The sequence below is a fragment of the Carcharodon carcharias genome, chromosome 11 (assembly GCF_017639515.1).
Source record: "Carcharodon carcharias isolate sCarCar2 chromosome 11, sCarCar2.pri, whole genome shotgun sequence".
NCBI classification, from domain to species: domain Eukaryota; kingdom Metazoa; phylum Chordata; class Chondrichthyes; order Lamniformes; family Lamnidae; genus Carcharodon; species Carcharodon carcharias.
This window is the reverse complement of record NC_054477.1, coordinates 95774023-95787256: the sequence shown is the minus strand read 5'-3', so window position 1 is coordinate 95787256 and position 13234 is coordinate 95774023.

The window sequence follows — 13234 nt, the reverse complement described above, 5'->3', positions numbered from 1 at the left end:
TTCCGAGTAAGTATTCGTGATCCACCCTGTCGAACGCCTTCTCCTGATCGAGAGACAGGAAGGCGCTCGACAGACCAGCCTCTGGGAATGGTGGATGATGTCCCGGACCAGATGGATGTTATCATAAATGGTTCGGTCCGGGACGGTGTAGGACTGGTCAGGGTGGATCATGTGGTCCAGCACAGTGCCGAGCCGAGAAGACATGGCTCGGGCGAAGATTTTGTAGTCCGTGCTGAGGAGGGAGACCGGGCGCCAGTTTTTAAGAAGGCGGAGATCCCCCTTCTTCGGCAGCAGGGCAATCACGGCCCTGCGCCACGAAAGGGGCATCTCCCCGGTAGCAATGCTCTCCCCCAGGACCCCCGCGAAGTCGCTCCCCAAGACGTCCCAGAACGCCCTGAAGAACTCCACGGTCAGCCCGTCTAGTCCCGGGGTTTTGCCCCTAGAAAGACCGTCGAGTGCGCCGGTCAGCTCCCCCAGACTTATAGGGGAGTCGAGCTTTCCGGCGCACTCCGGGCCGACCTGCGGCAGGTCCTCCCACAAAACTCTGCAAGCTTCCTCACTGGACGGATCCGGAGAGAACAGGGCAGTGTAGTAATCTCGGGCAATGGCCCTGATGCCCTCCGGATCCGAGACAAGGGATCCGTCGTCGGCCAGCAGCGTAAAGAGCTGCTTACGGACCCCGTGCCTTTTTTCCAGTGAGTAGAAGAAGGGAGAGCCACGGTCCATCTCCTTAAGGAAACAGATCCGCGACCTCACGAACGCGCCCCGAGACCCGACCAGTTGCAGGTCCCGCAGCGCGCCCTTCCTCTCATCGTACACCGACCGCAGGGCCGGGTCCGCGTCGGGCTGACGGAGACGTGCCTCCAGGTCGAGCACCTCCTTCTCCAACTCCTCGACCCTGGATTTGCGTCTCTTTGTCGACCCCTTCGCGTACTCTTGACAGAAAACTCGGACGTGAGTCTTGCCCACGTCCCACCATAGCCTCAAGGAGGGGAAGCCTCCCCGCTTCCTTCTCCAGCCGGCCCAGAAGCGACGGAACGAGTCCAGGAACCGCTGGTCTTCCAACAACAGGTTATTAAAATGCCAGTACGTGGACCCCGTCCGAGCGCAGAACGAAGTGAGCTCCGCCCACACCAGACGGTGGTCCGTGCACGGAACCTGCTGTATAGAAGCAGCCGGAACGCAGGACACGTACGCCTTTGAAAAGTAAAGGCGGTCGAGTCTGGACGCTCCGACTCCAGGTGACACAAAGGTGAACACGCTGGAGTCAGGATGGAGATTTCGCCAGACGTCCACCAAGTCGAAGGACCTGACCAGGTCCCGCAACTTACTCACACCTCGCGTGCAGTGCGGGGTACCGTGACGGTCCCGGACCCCGAGGGTGCAATTGAAATCCCCCCCGAGGACGATGCACTCGCCAGTGTCGATGGAGCCAAGATGAGTGGACACTTCTTCAAAGAAGCTCGCTTGCTGCTGCGTGCCCAGGGGAGCGTACACATTCACAAAGTGAAGCACCGCCCCCCCCAGACGCACAGTCAGGTGCAGCAACCGGCCTGGCACCGGCTCCTTGACCCCCAAGATCTCCGGCTGAAAATGCGGGGCCAACAAGATAGCCACCCCGCCAGAATTGGAGGCTAGGTGACTCATGTAGACCCCCCCTCGCCACTCTAGGAGCCACGTGGCTTCGTCTCCCGGAACGGTATGGGTTTCTTGCAGGAAGCACAACGCATACTTCCCGTCCCTGAGGACCGACAAGTTCTGGAACCTGCGCTGTGCGGCCCTGCTGCCGCGGATGTTGAGGCTGGCTATAGTGGTCTTCATTGTCAAAGGTACATCAAACCTTCACCTTAAGTCATTAAAAAGAAGAAGAGGACTTTTTAGTCCTTCCTCTCCTTCAGGAGCCCAGCGAGAAACGTTTGGACCCTCCGCCGCGCGTTCCTATCCAACTCGGGAGACTTGAGAGCCTCGCGAGTGGACCAGAACACCAGCGGAAACGAATGCCACCGGTCCAAGGCCAACTGAACCCTGTCTCGGCGACCGCGGTGCCCCGACAAAAAGTCCCGGAGTTCCCTTGGGGGGATGAGGGGGGAGTCAGTAGAGGGCACCAGGGGATCCACCGCCTCGCTTGAGAGCGACTCCGCGTAATCCCCAACGCTCACCACCGACACCTCGTCCTCCTCCGGGTCGTCGCCTCCAGCTTCCGACCCCTCCCCCACATTGAGTACAGGGCCTGAGTCGGAGCTGCCAGCTGGCTCTATCTGTGCCTCGATCCCACCCCCAGGATCAAGGCCAGAGGAGTCCTCTCTGGTCTCCTCTAAACTTTTTGGGCCAGAGGGCAGCAGCAGTTCTGATGCCCGCTCTCCTCCCGGCACCGGGTCGTCCGGGGAGCTCAGGACAAGCTCCTGACCTAAACATAGGACGCCCGGTGTCAAGGTTTGGGAGGGAGCGGGAAGGCCCTCCTTTTCGCCGCCACCCAATGACGCATTTATATTTTTTAAATTTTCAAAGTTGCAGTCCCCCGACGAGCCAGAAGGTACCTCAGGGGTGTTAAGTGCACTGGAGATGGACACCACCTCAAGGGAGGTGCCCTCAGTGACCCCCGAGGGGTCCTGTTCAGGGGACTGCAGCAGACTGGTAGGGGGAACAGTGGTAGGGGTAGGAGTTTCGGGTTCCCCCAGAGGGCAGGGCGAGGTTTTACTGGGTGGAGACGCCACCACCTCTTCATCAGGGGAAGGGACATGCCCAACTTCTTCAGTTTGGGCGTCGCCCACTTCCTCCTCCGAAGCGTGACGACTCTTCCGGGTCAGGCTGGGGGCTAGGGAGACCTCCATTTCCGAGGCCCCCTCCTCCTTGTCCAGCCCTCCCGGACACTCCACCCTCTGGGTTTTTGATGTTTGTTTCCCCGGCTCGGGGTCCCGCATCTTTTCCCCGCCGGCCCCGGGAGCACGCGCAGGGACGACGCCGGGCCCAGCACTTGGCGCCTTAGCGCCCACGGACCCGGGAGCACACGCGGACATGACGCCGGGGCCGGATGATGTTTTTTCCCCCGAGCCGGTTTTTCCATGTGTTTGGGGGGTTTGGGGCGTTTCAGGGGCCGCCTCCAAATTTCGGGTCTTCCTCCGCGCCTTCTTACGGCGCGGGGGCTCTCCCCCCGCCTCACCGGCAGCCGAGATGGCAGCTGCTGCCGGGGTCGCTTCCCCTTGCGGGGAGGGAGATGGAGTGGTGGCGGGGGGAGGAGGGGCGGTGCCAGCCGCGGCCGCTTGGGTGGGGCTCGTGGCCTTGGAGGCAGGGCAGTTCTTTCTTACGTGCCCCACCTCCTTACAGGCATGGCACCGCACACCCTCCGCGGTCCAGAAGACCCGATAGGCGGTCCCCTCAAAATTAACTGAGAAGGCCCCCTCCAGGCACTCCTCCCGGGCCAAGCGGACGAAAACTTGGCGCCGGAAGGAGTACACGTGGCGGAGGGCCGAGTCTTTGAGGCCGAGCGGGACTGGTGCAACCCCTGACCTGACCTCCCCCAGCTTATTAAGGTGGGGGAGGAGGAGCCCACATGGTATAAAGGGCGGGACATTTGAAATAACAATCTTCTGGGCGGTGGCCTCAAGGGGATCCACCGCCAGAAAAGTCCCGCCCACAGTGAGCCCCTTCTGCAGGGTGAGTTGCACCGCCCGCTCGGACCTCAAGAAAAAGATGGCCCTCCCATACATCTTTGAGGCCGCGACAATGGCTGAGGGGCCGACAACCCCAGCCATAGCCTTAACGCAGGCCTCAATAGTCATCTCAGGGTGAGCGTAGCATTTTACCCCGAGGGCCCTGGTGAGGAGACGGAATGGTGACAGGGCAGCGGGAGCAGCAGGAGCTGCAGAAGCAACCACCCCCGCATAAGTCTTTTTTGTAGGCCCTGCCACCGGTGACAAAGCCGCCTCCACATTAGCCCTCGAGGGCCCGGCCACAGGAGATGTTGAACTGGCTTTAAGGCCAGAGCCACGCCCACCCTGGGAAGGATTGGCCATTTTTTTTTTAAATTATATATATTTTTTAATATATATATATTTTTTTAAATATACAATGTTCCTCCCTAGGGAGGGAGGTAGTAATAACCTCCCCCTTTTGTACAGGAGAGGAGAGGAGGGAGAGGAGTGAAGAACAGGGAGGCACAGGAGGGAAAAGGGAAGAGTCCAGGTGGGTGTCTCCAGTGAAAGGTGGATGTTAGGTGGGGTGTGATGATCTTCTTGCAGGGGGAGGCGATGTCTTCACCAGCCACCGCTGGCCTTACTGGGAAAGGGCTGGGTGGGGCGGGGGGGGTAGCAGAATGGTGGTTTTAACCACACACCCCCCTCTCTTCCTTCCCCAAACCTTCCTGCAGTCTTCTTTCCTCCCCCTACAAAACACAGTCCTTTATTGCCCCCACCTTACACAAACAATAATGTTGGACACCCACCTAGGATGTTGTTTTTAGACACAGTCCTGGCCTCCTGGCCTTCCTGTCCTGTAGCAACAGAAGCTGTTCTTCTTCTCTCCCTCTCTCTCCTTTTGCTCCACACAGGCAGGTCCAGCAGCAGCAGCAAACACCTTCAAGTGCAGGTCCAGCAGCAGCAGCAAACACCCTCAAGTGCAGGTCCAGCAGCAGCAGCAAACACCCTCAAGTGCAGGGGCAGCAGCAGCACACAGCAGAAGCAACAACCCCAAAGGCAGCAGCAGAAACAGTTGAAACACTGAGGAGCAGCAACACCAACACCACACACCTTCTCTCCTCAGTATCAGGAAACCAACTGCTAAGGTGAAGCCAACGTAACTCTTTCGAGTACAAACCCATTTCCATCTGTTTCAGATGAAGTTACATTGTTTCATAGTTTGCCATCATGAGATTTGAACTCTTGATCTCTTGATCTTGGGGTTACAAACTCAGTACCATAACCACTTGGCTATTTAGGCCAAGCGTTAAGAATATGTAACTCTTTAGAGTACAAACACGTTTCCATCTGTTTCAGATGAAGTTACATTGTTTCATAGTTTGCCATTGTGAGATTTGAACTCTTGATACTCTTTTTGAGTAAACCTGTTTCCATCTGTTTCAGATGAAGTTACATTGTTTCATAGTTTGCCATTGTGAGATTTGAACTCTTGATACTCTTTTTGAGTAAACCTATTTCCATCTGTTTCAGATGAAGTTACATTGTTTCATAGTTTGCCATTGTGAGATTTGAACTCTTGATCTTAGGGTTACAAGACCAGTACCATAACCACTTGGCTATTTAGGCCAAGCTTTTTTATAACCACTTGGCTATTTAGGCCAAACATTCATGGGATGTAACTCTTTCGAGTACAAACCCATTTCCATCTGTTTCAGATGAAGTTACATTGTTTCATAGTTTGCCATTGTGAGATTTGAATACTTGATCTTGGGGTTACAAACCCAGTACCATAACCACTTGGCTATTTAGGCCAAACCTTACCACTTGTAATGGCATGTTTCTTTTTCTGCAATAATCAGTGTAATTACCATCAGTCTGCATTTCCTGCTTTAAATTAAACAATGATAATGGATTAGTGCACAGTGACTAAAACATCAATTAAGCATGCTAAAAGAGAGTGGCTCTGACTAAAGTAAGCCAACTAGTCACTTCCAATATTAAATATCTACATACCCATGCAGGTTATAATCCATAGTTGAAGTAGATTTTAAATACTGGTAACCCATTCTCATTCATTTAGCCATGTAATTGACTTAATCAGTGTCTCAAGATAAGTGAAATATTTGCAGCTGTTGGGTAGAGACTGGACAATACGGGATTTTTCTTTCCATATCGTTTGCAAACCCAGCTAACTACCTACCATTGATAAAACAACAGCATTGGTGACGATTTTTGCCACACAGAGGGTTGCTTACTGATCTGTTGGCTATTAAACACTGCGATGATGCTTTTTGGGAAGAAGTGTTATCTGTAGCTGTGATGATAACACCAGTCCATGAATTTTGCAACAGATCTCCTACCATGTGTATTATGATCATGTGAGGACCGGTAGAATGGCTCACCTCTTTTCCCAGTCCTCATTTGACCACGACAGGTTTTTTAAGTACATTCTTGCCAATTCAGTGAGTGTTTAATTGTTTACATACATTTTCACTTGTAGGTTTTAAAAAAGGGAAAATAATATTTATTCTACTTAACCCAGTCTAAATAAAAGTAATAAAAATGCTCACAATTCATGCACACAAGAACTCCAATGTTCACATACAAGTAAGTTACAAGTGGGATGATAGATTAAACAGTCTTTTTTGAAATTCCAATAAAAGTTAAAGGTATATGGATCTTGAAGATTGGTGACTTGGATGGTTTCAGACTGAGCTCTGGATGGTCCCTCTGGATTCGACATCAAGACAATTTAAATATGTTGACAGCTGATTTATATCTGTTCTTATGGAGTCAGTAGCTGCTGAGTTGATTCTGAAAACATTGCCTGCGGTATGAAGATGGTCGAACAGCAGGCAGGGCTGAAACTTGCAGGTTGGATGGCGAGAGAGCGCGTGTCCCACTCGGGTCCTACCTCTTCAATATTCCTTTTGCTTCTGATCTGTGTTCTGGAGAAAAGCAGTTTGTTAAACACAAAAGAGAGTTAGTTGGCTTGTCACATGACTTGTCTCCCCAACTGACCCATTACCCAAACATGATCATGGATAGTGGATTCCCAGTGCATTGTTTACATGATTAGATTATGGCTGATGAGTTCCCATCTTGGCCAGGGGTCATTGTCTGAGATCATTATATCTAATGCTTGGTTCCCATCCAGCTGAGTACCCAAGTGATTGGATGTTTTGTGACTGTCTTAGGAGATGGCCCATTCACACGCCTTCAAGGTGACTGTTTCTGATGGGGTTTTCTAGACATACTGGCTCCATTTTAATGTCTTTGAAATGTGTAATGTACAGTCATGCAAATGTTCTTAGAATCTGCTGTTTCAAGTCACTGGAATGCTGTTTCAGCCTTTTAAAACTCAATCGGTTTATAGCCAATAAATATATATAAAGTCATTTTCTATATAAAGCATGGCTTTATAACTCAGGTAATAGGGAGATGCAGTCCTACATGTCAAACTTTAACTTGAATGCCATAGGGATGAAAACAGAAAATGCTGGAAATACTCGACAGGTTAGGTAGCATCTGTGGGGAGAGAAACAGAGTAATGTTTCAGTTCTGTGACTTTTCATCAAAAACACCCTGCTGTGCCAGGCCTTTATAACTATCTCTGATGCCAAATGCTGTGTGTCTTCCAGTGATGTTAGTGATGACTTCTTCCATAGTTGTTAATGTTTGCAGTCTAGTGGAACCTCCTATTGACTGTTTGCTTCTCCTGCTTGAAGAATGGATGTAGGTGAATATGTGTTGAGGCAAGTGTTTTTAACCCTTGGGGGCTAGTTTATCATGCTGCTTATGATGAGAAGTAAAAGCAGCAAGTTAGGTCAAGAGGCAGAATCAGTTGTAAGGGCAGTAGGAGCTTTTGGGGTGTGAGTGCAGGCAGAAAGGATTTGCAGTGACATCTTTCCAGCTGAATTAAGCTGAGTCTTGGCAAGTGGAGATGTAAGGGTCTTTGATGAACTGTGCAGTAAAAGGTAGTTTATACTTTGGTCCTCTGCTGAGGTTAGTAAAATTCCCTCAACAATGCAGCCAGGTCCTAGTAAAAATGATAATGCTATTGACATGTTCTGGTGCTTCTTCCCAGGCCTCTTCACCAATTTGCTATGGTACCCCCATATTGTTTGTGGGTAAGAGGAACTTTTTTCACTTGCTCTACTAGCGTTTCTATGGCTACATGTGAAAACCTTGGGTCCTTACTGGAACTCATGCTGCCCACAGGCACCTTCCTGTGGCTCAACGATGCTGCTTCTCTCATTTTCCCAACAAGAAAGCACCTCCCATTTAAGCTGCTGCAGGCCAGTCTCTGATGACCCTGCAGCATCACCTGATCCTCTGCCTCCTAATCTGCCCGTGGGGAGGATGTTTTGAACTGACAGCTTGCTTCCACCATACAGATGATGGGCAGCCCAGGAACTAGGGCAGATCCCCACTGGCTTCTGCTGGTGGCTGCTGCCTTTGCCTTATTCACCTCACAACCATTTCCTGCTTGGTGACAGAAATCACCCCCACTAACCCTCATTCAAGATAAATGGGTTAATCAAAATAAAATAGCTTACTTTGAGTCAGGCCCAGAAGTAGTGAGTATAAATAACTGAATAATTTAAAAATGTTACTAGAGGAGGATAAAAGTGAATAGCACGAGCCTATAAACTGGTGAGGGAGACCTGGATGGTTTGACCAAGTCATTGAGTTAAATGCAGTTTATTTGGGGTGAAGGGAGAGAACAGCTGGAAAAAGGGGAGAAGCAGTATTCTCCAGGACTTCTATTCATTGTTCATATTCATGTGTCCATCTTCAGTGCATACTGCTGTAAAGTATATAACGTCAGCTTTGCAAAAGCTTCTGGGATTCTGCTGCAGGGTAATTCTCATTTAACGAAAATACAAGGTAGCCTTTGATATATTATGCTTTGATATATTATGTTAATTATGGTGAGGTGTGGAGGAGAGTAAGGGAAAAAATGAGCATTAAAGGCCACAAGAAGAGAAAAGACAATACAAATCCATGCTAGTTTAATAAAGATTTAACAAAGAGAAATGGGGATCATTCAGAGAAATGCCATTATACAAGGTGAAATCATTGAAAGCTGTGTTTACTGGTATCTTCAGCAGTTTCCATGATCTTTACCAGACGTTTTCAGACTGCTGTCTTTGTTTGAAGGTTTCTTCGTATGGGTAAAATATGCCTCAAAATAACACAAACAACTATCATCAGCCAGTTCTACATTCGTATTCCAGGCTTCTTCCACCAAACATCACAAATCTGGTAGCTGTAGAACATCAGCAGGATTTAATGTGAGGCAATGCCTTATGTCTGGCGACTAACATGGAGCTGAAATTGTCAGCTTGGCTCACTTGGTAGTACTCTTGTCCCTGAACCACAAAATTGTGAATTCAAACCTCAGGATTTAAGCAAGCAATCTAAGCTGATGCTGCACTAGAATACTAAGAATTGCTGTACTGTCAAATGCATTGGATGAAATGTTCAACAAAGGTATTATCTGCCTGTTCAAATGGATGTAAAAGATTAGATAGTTATTATTTTTATGCCTTGTGGTTTCCAAAAGTTTGAAATAATCACACCATTATAAACAAATACAGGAGCTGACATTGAATGTATTTCTCAGATCTCACCATGTGTTGTGGAATGATAATGTGTTAGTCCGGTACACAGCCTGTAGTGTAGTAGTGAATAATGTGGCATCCTGGGTACCTATGAAAGAGAAAAATAGAGAGGCAGAGAAAGAAAGAAAGAAAGAAAGAAAGAATTTAGAGGCAATGAAGGAATGATTGAATGGGGCAGCCAATTTCTGCATAAAACTCTCTCACAAACAGCAATGTGATAATGACCAGATCATCTGTTTTTGTGGTATAGATTGAGAGATTAATCCCGGCCAGGACACTGGGGATAACTTCCCCACCCTTCTTCAAAATAGTGCCAAGGGATCTTTTAGTATACAACTGAATACATGTTTAAACTACCTTGCAGACATGTACTTATTTACATTTTTCATGAAAATATAGATGGAATTGTAGAATTTAAAACCAAAATTATTACCAATACCGCTACATAGTTCTATAATAGAGCACAATTTAACTTATTCAATCACTGTTCTTTTTGTTTTTGTACTTTACACAGCATGGAAGAGCATATCCACTAATTCACCTTGAGCAATGTTGTGGGAGGTCTGCTACTGAACATTTTTAAAAAATCACATTGTACAGAAGTAAAGTGATTGTGAGGGAGTTGTTAATACCTCTTTTTACAAGATATGCCTGGAAACATATTACCTCCCGGATGAAGCAGAATATTTTGAATTTTTAGTGGGCCATTTAATACAAGTACTGTCCACTTCTCAGAGTAATTAGGAAATTTTGAAACATTTACAGTTGCTAAATGATTCATTAGTGTCCTGAGAAGTGTAAAAGGATTCTTGGCACTTTTGTGATTTTTTTTTCCATGAACAAAATTCACACAATTAAAACTGCACATTTTCCACAATTTTGTGAATGCTTCCAATGTAATGGAGAATTTTGTTTATATTTTCCTAAACAGAATAAGCTATTATACTTAATTATCAAATGATACGACATGTTTAAAATTTTACTTTTACTTTATTTTTCCATAATAAATTCCTATGCCCATATTTGCAATGGAACTACCTATGCCAACTTGTTGCACAACAATTGCACTGGTCCAATTTTGTGATCAGCAACGAAGTGCTAACACTCACCACTGACCGCAAAGAGTACTGTCTATAAAGGTCTAGCAATCCTTGTGGTGTGGATTTCATCTTTCCTAATGTTAATTTCATTTCAGAGTCAGCGATGGGAGATCTCTGGCATCCAGCAGCAGTAATGATCACTGATTATCCTTCACTTTTTTTTAAAAGAGAGAGAGTTTAAAGAGAGAGAAACAAAAAATGGGACATATTGGATTAAGGTTGAAACTGAAATATCATAAGCAAACTTTAACAAAGTATAATTTTCATTACCTTAATAACCTATAGATTTTTAAAATCACGATTGGAGAAATTTTACCTTGCATACATATTAAATTAATTTTTCAGGACCAAAGAGTTTGTTCAATAATGGTTGTGAACTTACTATACCATTAAAAATCTAGACCATATTTCATTCAACAGAGTATAACTTTTTCAATGGTTCTTATGGTGAAACTAATAACATAAAGATAACATTGACTGCAATGGTTCAAGAAGGCAGCTCACCACCATCTTTTCGAGGGCTATTAGGAATGGGCAATAAATGCTGGTCTAGCCAGCGATGCCCATATCCCATGAATGAATGAATAAATAAATGAATAAACAATGGAGGTTCATGTCAAATCAAGTGATTTCTAGGATTTCCATCAGTGATTTCAACAGCACACCCTGGGGAAGAGTGAGAAATCACTGACTTCTGAATTTCTGCATTTAATTGTGTGGACTGCAGAAGTTGCTGTCAGTTTCACAGCTGTAATGTCAGCAAATGCTGACAGTTTCATCATCATTACAACCACAGGGTAGAGACACAGTGGTACGAACAATGATGGGAAATTATAGTTACAGACTGAGGAGTAACCATTATAAATGTGGGTAAAAGAATGTAATGGGGAGAATGTATTGCTTCTAAAATGGGGATTGAATTACCCTGCTCTCTTTATTCCTTGCTTTTTAAGTCTCATCTAAGTGTGTACTAGATCTTCACTCTCTACATCGAAGACCCTGAGAGGTTATCTGATATTTTTTAAAAAGCCAGAGGCTGAATAATTTGCAATTTACTTCACAATGAAAAATGCATTATTAAAGAACGGTTTCCTAGAAATTTTGTAACACAATTCATCATAGAAATGAAGTTTAAAATTTACATGACCATTTAGATGCAATTGAAAATAGATTATTCATGTCAACGTTTTGTTGAAATAATTCATCTAGATCCAAAATTCTGCATATTCACCTGGGGAGAAGATTTGTTTGCTATTTGTAATCATGAGTATGAGATGTATGATTTTATTGCAATGGTAAAGGGGAGAAACCTTCTCTCCTGATATTTAATTTTATTTTGAATATTTTCTTATCTCAGATTGAGTCAATTTAATTCAACAACCTGGACAATGTCTGCTCTACAGTGTGGCATACGGAAAGATTATTTTTAATTAGATAATGCAATAAAAGGATTATTTTGACACGGCAGGATGGATTAAGAAGCTTTGGCACATTCATGTATAAAGGTTCCTTTTAAAGACTCACACAAATGTTTTTGACAGCTGATTTAATTAATGAAGAGGGTGGGTACAAACAAATGGTATTACCTGATGATCTAGTTTTCAAATAATTGTGTATTTCTGCAGTACTCATAGTCCAGCTGCAATCATTTATAACCCTCCTAACCTTCAACTATCCAATTAGGTGATGCTGATATTGGTGGGGTTATGTGCTGTTTACTGACATCTATTTGGTTGCCTGCAATTTAAGACAAGGAAGTGTTACTGGCAGAAGTTCCCCACTGGAAAGAAAATAACTTGTTACAAGTTTTATGTCTGCCTTAATTCATGCTTTGGATACAGCGTTTCCAGTTTCTCTGTAAGTGTCCAAGTGCGTTATGTTCAGAGTGCACTTGTACTCTGCAATATATAATTACGTGACAGAATAACTTGAGGTGTAAATATATATTGATCTAAACCAGATATTGTGACTTTTGCCTGTGCCTTTGCAGGCAGTTCTCGAACCCTTCAGTAGCTGGACTGAGAGAGTTTTACTGAGATGTTCAGCCACATTGATTTTTGTTTGTCCTATTTCACTTAAAATATTTCCAGCACTTGATGGAATCTGCAGTTCCCTTAATTTTCCAATGCCATGATTTATATTTTCTCAAAGGCTGTGGATATGTTTAAAAAGACTTCTGAATAGCTTCCCCAACTGGATGTTCATTAACCATATGTGCACTTAAGCATTGTGTTGGTCTGAGTGAAAATGGCTCCCGAAAACTGTTAGAAGAAATTACTGTGATTTTGTCATTTCACATTCTGTTCCTTGTTAGTTGTTTATTGATTGGGAGCTGTTAGTTCTTCATTGATAGTTTTCCTAACTGTTTGCTGCCTGTTCATTGGTGGGTTTCCTACGCATTAATAATCTATGGAACTATATTGCCGTCCTCTGACTATTGCTGGGTCAAAATCCTGGAACTCCCTCCCTAACTGCACTGTGGGTATACCTACACCACATGGACTGCAGCGGTTCAAGAAGGCAGCTCACCACCACCTTCTCAAGGGCAATTAGGGATTGGCAATGAATGCTTTCCCAGCCAGTGAAGCACACGTCCCATGAATGAATGAAAAAAAATCCTTTTTCATCAATCTGTATTAAATTATTTGTTTCCTTTTTTATAATAACTTCACCAATCAAACAAATGTGACATACAGTAAGAAGCATTAAATTGTGATGGACTTGTGCTAGACCCAAAACTCTAAATTATATTTGCAAATTGGCTGTGGTGTTACTCATGGAAAGTCAAAGATTGCTGTTTTATAAGAATAAGATTATTATACCATGTAAAACTTAAAGTACTATTCTTCAGCTAAAAGAATAGTTTTTTTTT